At 39.5% G+C, this 13,724-nt stretch overlaps 1 pseudogene; it reads right to left on the reverse strand.

Moving 5' to 3' along the window:
* Positions 1-402: 402 nt before the first annotated feature.
* Positions 403-13,394, reverse strand: LOC101632999 (annotated as a pseudogene).
* Between the last annotated feature and the right edge of the window lie 330 nt (positions 13,395-13,724).

Raw genomic sequence — 13,724 nt, forward strand, 5'->3', positions numbered from 1 at the left:
GGGAGCTGACCCACATCACATGGCAGACCTCTCCTGACCCGCCTGCTGCTCCCCTCAGCAGTGTACTTCGTAAATTTGCCTGTTCTGCTTCCCATTCGGTCTCTGGTGAATCCTCACCCACCACTCCTCTGGCCTGTACCCCAGTTCTGTAAGCATAAATAAATAAATCTTTTTTAAAAATAGAAGAAATAAGCTCCTGATATACAGTAGATGTCTGACTTAAGCACAATACACATAACACTGTGTTATGCTTGAGGCTTATTAAGCAATATCAGTATTGAGGTGACTTACACTGAGTTTTAGTTCTACAAATAAGCAGTATATAATCTCTGGCAAATCTCTTTTCTTTTTATTTTATTTTGCTTTTTTTCCTGGCTTGTGAAAATGTTTGCTGCTGTGTTCTCATCCTCTTGGTCTCTCCAACTTCCATTTCTAAGGGGCCAAGAGAGAAACAGTGGCTGCTCTGACTACCTTAAATGGGTATCCAGGAATATCATAACAGCATGACTGTTGTGGTCAAATCCAGCAACCAGAATTTCATCATTTTCCTCAATAAAATTCACCAAACCATTATTAGGAACAAAGGCTCTGATTTTTTTCCTGGTCATGCTCAGCTGGCCTCTGACACACTCCAGATGGCAGACTTTGGCTGTTTGGCTTCCACTCCTGCTTCTTCCAGCACAATCCCTTGTACCTCCAAAAGGGTTGGCTTTGAGGGTAGTGCCTAACTGGGCTCCCCTGTACTGTTTAGCATGCCACTGCTGATCTCTCAGTGGCTTCTGAGCTTCCTGGCAGTATGAAGACCACCGTGGTTGCACCTAATAGCCTCTTGACTCAGCACCACTTCCAGCAAATCTCTATTACTATGTCCTCTTTTAAGGTAGTTTATTGGCAAGATGAGATCCTTGATCCTTTAAATATCATACACAGATAAAATAGTCCAAATTAAAAATGGTACATTATTAAACCAATTTAACCATTTTAATACTTGCTTTATGTTAAACATTGCTTGCTATTTAGATACTTGCATGGGTAGCAAAAGTGAAATAACAGCCCAGAACAGAAAAAAAAATAATAAATGGTCTTTAATTACTTTTGAAAAGTAATAAAAAGTATTATGCTATCTTCTTGTAAAGGAAGCATACATGATCCAGTTTAAGTTTCTATGAGATTTTTGTTTGTGTTTGTTTTAAACTCATTGGGAAAAAAGAAATGGAATAAACACTGAAAAAATGAGAGCAATAGAACAATCTGGTGTTAAATTGATAGAAGTTGAATAATAGAGGGTGAGAACTTTGAGTAGGGTCCCCCAGAATCAAATCATAGTTAATTTATATAGGAACTTAATAAGCAATAAAAATGCATTTAAAAGCACAAAGAAAGCATGGATTATTCATTGTGTAACCTCAGTGATTTAATTCAGAGTCTGGAGGCAAAAAAGGATAGATTTTTTTACACACATCAGTCACCTACATTTCTTAATTACTTTGAAAACAGAATTTTAAAAATCCAGTTAAAGTACTGTCCAGTTTCCAAACTATTAAAACTAAATTCCTGAAAGCCATTAATAAGCTGGGATTTAGTCAGTATTATAAAAGCCTTAATGTTTCCGATGTATTATGAGGTCATGCACATGAAATTTTAAAAACTAAAAAGAGAAAGGACAAGAATCATTAATCTCTTCTAGCATAAACAGGCAACCGAGAGACTGCCAAGAAAAGAGGAGCATTCACGACAGTATTTTTATGGTTACAAAATAAGTGTTAACAACCAAAAATGCTTAGTAATAAAGGAATGCTTTTATAACTCCTTTATAAGTAACACCTTGCATAATTAGTAGGTCAAAGCTAAATTAATTGAGTTCTACATGAGAAATATGTAGCTATAATAGAGCTGCTGTTACTGGAACTCACAGGTGAGTTTTACTGACACATGAGCACCATGTGTAGTAATTAAAACAGCGCTGAGACAACTGAGCTACAGCAGCGTTCAACATGAGCACCTCACATAATAACAATAACAAAGTTGATGGTACTTGAGCTCAGAACTGAGTTTTTATGAGCACCATGAGTAATAACTAAAACAGAGGTGATGATATTGAGCTCACTGTTGAATTACACATGAACCATGCATGAGTAAAAGCTATAACAGAATTGACAGTACTGGCGGTCAGAATTGAATTTCATATGAGCACCACAACTATTCAATGGAACAGAGCTACCATAACTAAGATCATAGAGTTGTACATGAGCAACTTGTGTAATAACTAAAGAGCTGACATTAAGTGAGATCTTTAGCATCTATATGAGCACCACATGTAATAAATGTAATAGAGGAGACATTAATTGAGCTACAGTAGAGTTCTACATGAGCACCCTGAGTAATAACTATAACAGAGGTGACATTGAGTTGACAATTGAGTGTTACATGAGTACCATGAAAAATAACCATAATAGAGCTGAAGATAATTGAGCTACAATAGAGTTCGACATGAGCAGTATATATGAAAACTAAAACAACGCTAATGGGACTTGAGCTCAGAATTAAGTTCTATGTGATCTAGTAATAACTAGAACAAAGCTGACCTTAGTTGAGTTCTACATGAGCACCACATGTAAAATTACTATCACAGAGCTGACTACTTGAGCTCAGATTTGAGTTCTACATGAAAAGCAGGAGTAATAACTAGAACAGAGCTGATGTTAATTGACATCATGGAGGTCTAGGTGAGCATCTTGTGTGATAACTATAAGAGGGCTGATAATACTAAAACTCAGAGTTGAATTCTACAGCAGCACCATGAGTAATAACTGTAAGAGAACTGAGTTAACTGAGCTACAATAGAGTTGAACATGACTGCATTGCATGATGACTATACAGAGCTGGCAATCCTTGAGTTCAGAATTGAGATCTTCATGAGCAGCATGTGTAGTGCTAGAATAGAGCTGACATTAATTGAGCTAACAATTGAGTTCTACCTGAGCACAATGAGTACTAACTAGAACAGAGATGGCATTAATTACTATCACGAGTTGCACATGTCACCAAAGTAATTACTACAATAGATGTGACTATAGTTGAGATCACAATTGAATACGACATGAGCACATTAAATAATAGCTGTAACAGAGCTAATAGTACTTGAGCTCACAACAGAGTTCGACATGCTCATACATGTAATGACTAGAAGAGAAGTGATTTATTCAGAAGCAATAGAGTTCTACGAGAAAGTCTATGTGAATCCTGCCCTGAACCCAGGTGGAGCCTCCCCTGGGCAAGTGGGAGGTCCCACATGGGGCACAAGTGGAGGGTACACTCCATCTCAAACCTAGGTGAAAATGCAGATGCCAGAGTTGGGTTTAGGGGCCACCAGACCATCACATCTTCAGAATGACAAGCCTATGACGTGATTCTCAAACCTCCATGTTTATTTACCAGTGTACTGCAGTATCTGATGCCAAATCAGGCAAAGAGAGCAGAAACTACACACCAATAGACCTCATGTACAGCTATGGACTAAAGTCTTAAGGAAGACAAATATGACTCTCAGAGAATTCCAACCATTTGAGGGTCAGGACAGGGCCCCCAAGAGCAGAGAATAAAGAATGGATTCTGATGGCCCTGAGTAATGGTAAGATCTGGATTTGGAGGACTGTTAAAGATGTTATGTTATGCACGGGACTATGGTGGTGGCACAGGGGTGACTTGGTGATGGGAAACCTGCGGGGATTACAATCGAGATGAAAAAAAAATGTGCAAAATGATGTAAAAATAAACTTTGTAATAAATAAAATAAATAAATAAATAAATAAATAAATAAATAAATAAATAAATAAATAAAAATAAAAATAAAAAGATGTTATGTTAACCAAAGTGCAGAGGACGCTCCCTGGGTAGAAATGTAAGCACAGTAGTAATAGTAGTATTCAGTAGACTTGCATAGCATTTAAAAAAGAGAAGAAAAACCATCTCCCAGAGTATGTCCCTCAGAGCCTGAAATATCACCATTAAATTGTATTTCTTTTTGGTATGCATAACCCTCTCCATTTTCTTTTGACATACAAATACTCTTAGAATGACTCATCCATTGAGTAATAGACAATTTGAGTGGATATTTTTATTAGATAGTAGGTGAGAAATATTTTTATTAAATAAATAGTAGGTGCAGATTTACAACGGGTAGGACAGAAGTTGTTTTGTCAAGGTTGACACTAGGAGGAAAGGCAGGGCCCTGGGACCTGTCGAGACCCTAGATAGTTTCAAAGCACCAAATTTAGAGCTAATTGGAGAAGTCAGGGGGGAAATTGAGCTTTTACCTGCTATTCTAATTATCCCAGAAATGTCAAAACACAGATAAAATACTACCTATACTCATTCAAGAAAAAAATAGGTAACTAGAAAATTCCTATATATAGCCAAAGAAATAGACTCAGAACCTTGCCACCAAGAAGATCCCAGGCTCAAATACTTAGGAAGAAATGACACTGACTATACAAATAGTTCAAGACTACTGAAGAGAAGACCACAGATCCCAGCTCACTCTATGACCCAGCATTGCCCTGATACCAAAAACAGGAAAAGGGAGGAAACTACACACCAGTAGACACAAACATTCTTTTTTTTTTTTTTTAAGATTTATTTACTTATGCATACAGAACTGGGGTACATGCCGGAGGTGCAGGGGCAGTGCAAGGATTCACCAGAGACAGAGTGGGGAGCAGAACAGGCAGATCGACAAAGTACACTGCTGAGGGGAGAGGTCTGCCTCGCCATGTGGTCACCTCCAGGGCAGGGATTGAACTCATGCCGAAGTGGCTTTTAGCTTCTTAGTGCTGTGCTTTAACCCACTGAGCCACCAGGGAGGGCCCAGACACAAACATTCTTAACAAGATTTTAGAAAAATGGAATGCATCTTACATAAAATAGTGTGTTATGACTAAGATTTGCACAAGAAAGCAACAGCAGTTTTACAGTGGAAAATTGTCTGAGGTAGAGTGGTTTGATGGTTGAGGAGGGGAAAAAAAGCCTCTTCCTTCTAAGAAATCTTGGAAAACGGGACTTGTTCCCAGAAACTTTCCAGAAAAGTTTAAAGTCAGTACTTTCACAGTAAACGGAAGAAAATTCCTGAGTTGCAGGGAGCTATTTCTCATATTAAATCTTTCCGTCTTGGTCTGAGTAGATCTATACCTGCATCCTAGAATAATAATGTAATAGCTGCTTGGACTTCAAAGATCATTCTGGAACAACTCCCTAGTGTTTACAAATGAAGATACTATTCTGAGAGGTTGGCCAAATAAGATCGGTGCTAGTGTGTTTACATCTTTTCCCAAACTGTGGTTACTAAATAATAAACCAAAGTGTCGCCCCAAGTGCCAGATGAAGAAGTTTCATAAAAAGTCACAGATTTCTATGAGAGTAAAAACATTCACCTCTCTAGCTCAATGACAGCAATTTCTAAACAGACCTTAGCAAATTCATTCTTACAGTGAATTAATTTCTCACTGAGACAAAATCTCAGTTAATGACAGAACATGAGTCCCAAACCCTTCCTGAAAAAGTCAGGGAAAAGTCTAATGTCACTATTTCCTCCCAAGTAATTTTACATTAACTCTTTCCTAATATGCATTTTCAACAAACCTTTAAAATAAATTAATGCCCTTTAGGATAGTAAAAAAACACTTCAGTTATATTTAATAATTCTTAAATTAATGATACGCTTACACTAAGCAAGATTTCTTATTTTGAAGTTCTATTTCAATAAATCCCAGAGACATAACCTATAGATGATCTGAAATAAATGAGTCAGTGGTGTAGGCTTCGGCCATTGTGTTTTTCAGTCAACACGTTTGCTGTAATAATATTTCTATATAGGCCTTTTGAGTTTACCACTTCACTCTTCCATGAAACTTTCATGTATATTCACGCATAAAGAAGATACAGAGAGCCCTCCCTGGTGATGCAACAGGTTAAAGCGCAGCACTATGAGACTCTCCACAGATCCTGCAGCATGGGTTTGATCCCCAAGCCAGGGAACTGACCCACCTGGTGAAGACCTCTCCTGCCTCCTCTGCTGTTCCCCTCAGCAGCATATTTCAACAGATCTGCCTGTTCTGCTCCCCATTCTGTCTCTGTTGAAGTCTCTCACCCACTGCACTTCTGGCCTATACCCCAGTTCTTGTATGCATAAATAAATCTTTTTAAAAAAGACACAGAAAGCTGACCCTTGGAAATTAAGAAACTGCACTACCAATGTGGTAGCCATGCTCTTCTAATCTTCCTACAGAATAAAAAGCCAGAATCTGCCATACCCATTCATTAATTACAGACGGTTATACCAAAATAGAGAAAGCTGGGGAAGCTACCTGAGGAATTTTGCATAAGGATTGAAACAAAACTACAGGTCAAGCGGTAACCATGAAGAAAATCAGACTAAAAAATGAAGAGGAAGGGGTTCCCAGAAATGCAATTTAGGAAAATTGTCTATGAAAGATCTTCATCTTCCAAATAGTCTCCAAAATGTGCATCTTATCTCTCATCTCTGAATTCCTTTTCATGCATCTCAAGAAATGTCAGGGCACAATTTAATAAGGTTAAAAACTAAGCCCTTGCCCATGAAGCAGGTTGGGAGGCTTTGAACAGATAAGGGAATGGATAAGATTGCCTTGGGACAAGACCATCACACTGACCACCATGACCAGAAAAACCAGCCCAGCTCCAGGAATGCAGAAGCAGAGGCCAGGACATGTTTTATGTCAAAGGCCAGAATCGGGACCAGACATCCCAGCAGATAACTGAAGCAGACTGGCGCCCGTAAAAACAGAGTATTAAAGAGCCTCAAACCCCCTAAGGGTGCAGATTTCTCCAGTCTCACCCACTGCTTCTCTGAGTGGATTTCAATAAATACTCCTTTTCTGTTCACCATTCTATCTCTTGTGATTTCTATCACCTCCATGCCTCTGGCCTCCCCTCAAGAATTCACCCTCCCACAAGAAATAGTTGGAATCATTTCATGGCTTTTTCACTTAAAAGTTACCTGTACAAATCCTACAAAGTGTTGTGCTTTGTCATTCTGGAACAGAGACGTAAAGCCTCAGAGTCTACTGATTGGTGACAAAGGAACAATTAGATGGCTGACTTTGTCCTTGCAGGAGTTTTGGAATGTCCACTATGGTCACTACGGTATACGGACAGGAGTTAGTGACCCCAAGGGAGGAGCTCCAGAAGAGCTGGTGGGGTCGTGTGACTGTCGCTCCCATTGACATTTGGCCATAGCACCATGGGTGCAGAATTAGCAACTAAGAAACCACCTGTCATGGAAATTCAGAAATCAATCAGCTTTTCAAAATTTTCAGAGCTTTGGGCACTCCAAGAATGAAATGGAGCCAGATGTGAAATCTTAACAGGACTATAAGAAGAGATTTCCCAAGCTGGAAAACAGGGCATGTACAAAGGACAATTATATATTTTTATTGCTACCTGTCTTTTTTGACTTCTGTATTTTTCCTTTCTTATAAAGCACAAGTTGTACTTTCTAATTTCAAAACTTAAATATGAAATATTTCAGTATCATTTATATTAAAAAGAAAACAATCATTTTGCAATCATATTACTAGTAAGAAGCATTAGTAAATCAATGTTTTTAAATGCAAATTTTCTGACTCCCGGGCCATAAGCAGAGGTACTTAAAGCAGAGCCTCAGCTTTTAAATAGCTTCTGGCCATAAAAACACTTAACAGACTCAGGCAAAATTGAAAGCAGAGAGAGCTCAAAACATCTAAATCGTAGTGGTCACATCTTGCTTTGCCATTAGTTGTCTTTTCATCCTCATAAAATACTTTCCTCTTGGGAGCAACCTTCTACTCAGGCGCACATCCTGGTTTTGTGATGCTTGAAACTTCTGCAATTTGTAGAAACATCTTCAAAGGATTAAAAATATTATGAATGAAAAATTGTTTAGCATAAGAAATCACAAATTTCAAAAAGCTGATTAATGCTCAAAAAAATTGCAAAACTTTTCAAACTAAATTAACATCTTTTATGTTGAATGTTTTGATACTGTTTAATTCTTTTCTCCTCCAAAACATTGTTCTCTGAATCAAATTTTGCCAGAAATAAACACCTCCAAATTTTTCTGTTATATAAGCCAATATGTTTCTTTATTGTTTAAACTGCATTGGGGTTGTTTGCAACACGGAACTTCAGTTCACACAAAGGTATATGGGAAACTCATAATAAGCTTTAAGGATAAATGCACTTCAGTTCATGAAGAAAAGCACTTGAAAATTTATCCTAACTTGCAAAACAGAATGATTTACACTATCTTCTAGCAAATCCTTCCGTGTCAGAAGAAGCTTAGAATCACATGTTATCATTAAACTATATATGGATATATGGGGGTGGGGGAGTCATTTATAAATTCAGAACAATAAAAAACGATTATTACTTTTACCAAGAATTTAGCAAGAGGCCCTGAGTGGGAAATGATTACATGACTCCCTTGATGTGGCTGTCTAGAATTAATCATTAGCTAATATTGCTTTGTTTCCAGTAGAATAAATAATCAGCTTGTGTAAAGATGGAAAAGAGGTGGAGAAAATTTGGTTGGCTAAAAACTGTGTCTGCTTCAAATCGGTTAAGTAACTGAAAGACGCAAACAGCGACCATAACATGCAACAATCATCAGGTAACAAAGCTTTGTGATATCATTGGCTTGGGGGTGTAAATGCTCTACAACTCTGCTGGTTGGGGAAACAAGCAGTCATTTTGCAAGCTTCAGCTCCTTGGGACAATGAAAGAAAGGAATCAAAACAGTAGTTGTAGAATGTGATTTAGAACGAATCCTGCTGGGTCTCATTGTTTCATAACTGCCAGTGAGGGGCAAAGAAGGCCAAGCACACTAAGTGTTAGCATGTCTTTTAGAGTTGTGGTTCATTTACTGATAACATTTGGATTTACCTGAAAGCATAAAAGGAGATAGGGACAGCATAGCCTGAGAGGTTTTAAAAATGTTAATATTTGGGATGGATTTTCTTTACAACAATTTGACAAAACAACCTCTCTGGTGACTGCTCATAATGGAAAGATAGACTCCATGGCAAAATGATGGCACAATGGGGTAGGCCCTTGAGAGCCCCTTCTCCAGGAGGCACTGTACATCTAAATTAAGGGACTTGTCGAAGCCCCCCCACCCTCCCAGTCTGTTGGGAGCAGAGTAAGTAATGGCTAACTCTGCATAACTTAGCTATAAAGGAAAGCTAAGCCTTAGGCAAAATATTTGTTCCAAGTTGCAAAATCTTCGCCTCCTATCCACCTACAAATTCCTCACAACATCATTTCTCACAACTCCCTTCTCTCCACCTGCTCTCACCAGACTAGAGAATACCCCTTTCCCTCCATTACTTCAATTATAGTCCTAAGACCTGTTCTATAGAAAAGTATACACCTCTCTAGATCATATTATCCATAACAGGTCTCACCCAAAATCCCAACCACAGCTCAGCCTCCTAAACCTAGAGCAGACTTTCAGCCATTGTTTGTTGAATGACTTCAGTGAATACCACAAGTTAATGGAATTGCTCAGTAAAGACATCCCCCCTGTAGGGGAAGAGATGTAATCAGCTTTTTGCAGTATTAGCCTCTGTGGCTATCACCTGTGGCCTCGATGTATTGAAGCAGAAGGCATTTTGGGAGTGTGGGGTGGGTGCGGGGCATGTGCGCCTGATTGTGGACACCTGGAGTGTGACTGCGAGCATATGTGTGCACACCTGAGCCTAGAGTGCAGGGTTTTAAAGATAGCTATGGGGGTGGGAGGCGTGGGGGTGGCGGTAGGAGGATGCCTATGGGAAAGACCACAAGAGAAAACCAGAGAGAGCCCAGAAAAGGAGTAAAGATTCATGGGGAGGTTCTGTTGCCTGCCTGCCTCCCACCAGCCCCCACCCCCACCCCTGCCCCAGGCTGCCCATCTTGAACCAGCCTCCCTGCAGTCCAGCCTCCTTGCCTGGTGGGACTATGTACCTGTTTCCTTGCGAGAGACTTAAAGCCTGGAAAATCCACCAGTGGCTCCGAACTCTCCTTTATCTGTCTGCCAGAGTTGATAGTGAAACTTCTTTGAATTGCTAAGCTAGTTTATCAACCTGCTTTGCCAGTGTGTGGGATCTTTGGTACAATTTTGACCGACTACCTGCCAATCATTACAGACTAAAAAACTGACTCATTTACCTTTTGTGTGACTGCCTTCAACCCACCAGTCCCTCAGTCTCAGCCGAACAAAGAACATAGTAAAAGCAGTCAAGATTTCCATCGCTACCAACCCAGCTAATGCTCTCCTGCCTCTCTGCCTTCCCACAGCTGTGAAGACAAACTATGTAAACCTAACTCGACCAAGCCTTGGTGTGAACATGGGTCCCCTTCTCCCCTTCCCTGCTCAAGGATGTCAGTCAGCAGTTATCTCCTCTGTTTCCAAATTCCCTTCTCTACTTGGGGTGCCCACTTGCATACAAGAATGTTGTGATGTCTTGATCTCAGCCTCCTCGACTCCGCTCCACACCCCTTCAAGCCACCGTCCTCCTGTTTCTATGGCTAGTCCTTCTCTGTGTCCTTTACTGGATTCTTTTCTTCCTAATTTCTAAATGTTAGAATGTTGAAAACCTATGGATCTCTTCTCCCACCCCCCCCTTTTTTTTTCTCTTTCTTAGCTCATAGTTTTAAATACCATCCTTAAAACTTTCCAGCCTTATGCCATTGTCTCCCAAATTGGTATCTCTAGCCATGAGCTTTACACTGATCTCCAGATTCTTGGCATCACCTCTGGGAAGTCTGAAGGGCACTTGACCATAATACTCCAAAACCTAATATTCCATTGGCCTGTCACCGCCATCCATGTCACGGCCTCCCCACTGGGGTCCCTGCTTTTATCCTTGTTCCCCAGCCCAAGGTCTGGTCTTAGCACCACAGCCAGCATGAGCCTTTGAAAATATAAGAACTGTTACCTTACAGAAACTCTCACAAGAGATGTACTAGAAATTCTTTATTTGTAACAGAGAAAAAATAGAAACAACTTGTCAATGGATTAAAAAAATAATGTGGCACATCTCTAAAGTAGATACTGTACAACTGGGTAAAATGAGGTAGATCCTTATCCTATGATCTTGAAAACACATTGCTCTATGAAAAAAAGCAATTGCAGAAAGTAATTAAATAAATGATGGTGCATCTACACAATGATAATGAGTAGGTTAAATGATATGTGCCAAATGGAAAGATGTTTGAGATATACTGTGCAGAAGTAAATAAAGCAATCCTTTTTGTCTAAGAGGAATGTCTTCTAATAAAAGATATAGATGACTAAATAGGTACAGAATATCTCTGGAAGATTACACAGGAAATGATAAGTTGGTTTCTTCTGTGGAATAGAACATAGGGGTTAGGCAAGGAGGGGACATTTATTTCCTTTTTAGAGATCTACTTTATTTATGTATACAAGAGCTGAGGCCAAAGGTGTGGGGTGAGGAGGTGGGGTGAGAGAACTCACCAGAGACAGAGTGGATAGCAGAACAGGAGAATCTATTGAAATAGACTGCTGAGGGGAGCAGTGGGTGAAATAGGAGAGGTCTGCCATGCCATATCGGTCAGCTCCCTGGCCAGGGATTGAACTCATGCTGCAGTGGCTGCTGATAGCTTCATAAAACTGAGAATTAGCCTCTTATACCACCAGGGAGACCCAGGATTTTTTTTTTTAACTTTACAGTCTTCTATTGAATTTTTTTCCCATCAGTTTATGTGTGTGTATGCATGTATGTTTTCTCCTGATACTTTGAACTTGATTGGCTTGTGCTTTTGTTTCACATAGATCTTCATCTGGAATTTTGATTTGGAAAAAGAATAAGGGAAGACTATATTCTTCCAAAATAATTGTTCCAAATCCACCTTCTGATTTATCTTTTTCTTTTCCTCCACTGATCCAGATTCCACCTTTATTAGATACATTTTCCTTTTGCTTTTTTATTAAAAAATTCAGAAACTGCCTGTCTTTATAACTTCAGGGTTACATTTACCTCCTCCATGTGTGCGTATGCTTCATTCACCCTCCTCCACACCCCCATCACCTCTTCCAGTCCATCCTCCCTCTCCCGTATTCCCACTGGAAGCCAGTTGATTTTCACTAAGTCTAAAATTTGTTTATGCTGTACTCTGCCAACATATGTTTCTTGGTTATTTATATCCCACGGATAAATGAAACCATCCAATATCTCTCTTTCAATTTCTGATTAATTTCACTTCTTAAATCACCTCAAAGTCTATTTATTTTGTCCCAAAGACACTATTTCATCTTTTTTCAGTGAGTGATAGTCCATTGAGTACACATTACACATGTCTTTATCCAATCATCTGTTGATGGGCACTTAGGCTGTTTCCATGACTTGGGACAGTTTCCGAGATACTACATTACCACTGGTACTATTTTAAATATTATTCCCATTAACAGGTTTATTAAGCTCAAGTAAATTCTAGTTCAAAAATTTTTCCTTTGGTCAGATATAGGGTAAAAGAAGTGGACTTTTACTAGTGAGTTTAATGTAGTGTTCACACATAGTGATTTTTCATGATGCATACCTGAAATTTCAATAATATCATGAAATATTACTTCAACAATTAATGAAAAAAATAATTGGCAAAAATAGTTTCCTTGGGTTTGAGCTACCCATCTTTAAAAAATTTTAACTGGCCCTCCCTGGTGGCGCAGCAGGTTAAAGCACTGCATTAAGAAGCTTAAGCCACTTCCGCATGAGTTCGATCCCCGCCTGGCCCGGAGGTGACCACATGGCGTGGCACACCTCTCCTGACCCGCCCGCTGCTCCCCTCAGCAGTGTACTTCGTGGATCTGCCTGTTCTGCTCCCCACTCTGTCTCTGGTGAAGCCTCTCACCGCCCCTGAGCCTCTGGCCTATACCTCAGTTCTGTATGTACAAATAAATAAATCTTTAAAAAAAAAATTTTTTAACTACAACCAAGTTACCTTGAACATATACACAATACAAATGTGTATTAGTCTGTTCTAGTAAAAAACGTTTCCCAAACTGTCAAGATATTTGAGTATAAATATTGGCCTTTTCCTTTAAAAAAAAAAAAAGCAGTGAAGATCTATTTCTTTTATAAGCATCTTATTAATCCTGTGGGACAGCCCAACATGCTCTTGCCTGCCTTCATGCCTTCATTCCAGCTCCGTGGGTGTGTAATTGTGTGTTTAACAAGCACTCACCTGGATTTATATAGTTGTTCTGCAGGAAACTGCCTCAGAACCAGCACGGGGCTAGGATCGTTCACCTCCCATTTAAATACTGCTGCAAGATACTCCCCAGCTGGGAGGTGGGCTTCACGCTCACCAGAGCTACACATACGTCTTGCAAAGCCCTTGGAAAGTGTCACGTTTTACTGGATTCCAAGCACTTCTTTTTTTCCCAATATGTTCAAATGGCAAAGCCTCGCTCTATTTCTTTTGACCTTCCAAACAGGAAAGTTCTATGCTCTGAAGTTGGGATCACCCTGTAGAGAAACAATTTGTACTTACAAACCCTATACAATTAACCTATCACTATAATATGCAACAGGAAGGGAATAACAGCATTAATGGGCAGAAAAAATAATTGTCCTGCTTCTGGTAGTACTGGACTTGATTCTCTGGCTGGACAGCCTTCCCCCTGCAAAACAACTAAACATGCTCACTAT

Source organism: Condylura cristata, unplaced genomic scaffold, assembly GCF_000260355.1.
Source record: "Condylura cristata isolate star-nosed mole 26May11 unplaced genomic scaffold, ConCri1.0 scaffold00001, whole genome shotgun sequence".
Lineage (NCBI taxonomy): Eukaryota > Metazoa > Chordata > Mammalia > Eulipotyphla > Talpidae > Condylura > Condylura cristata.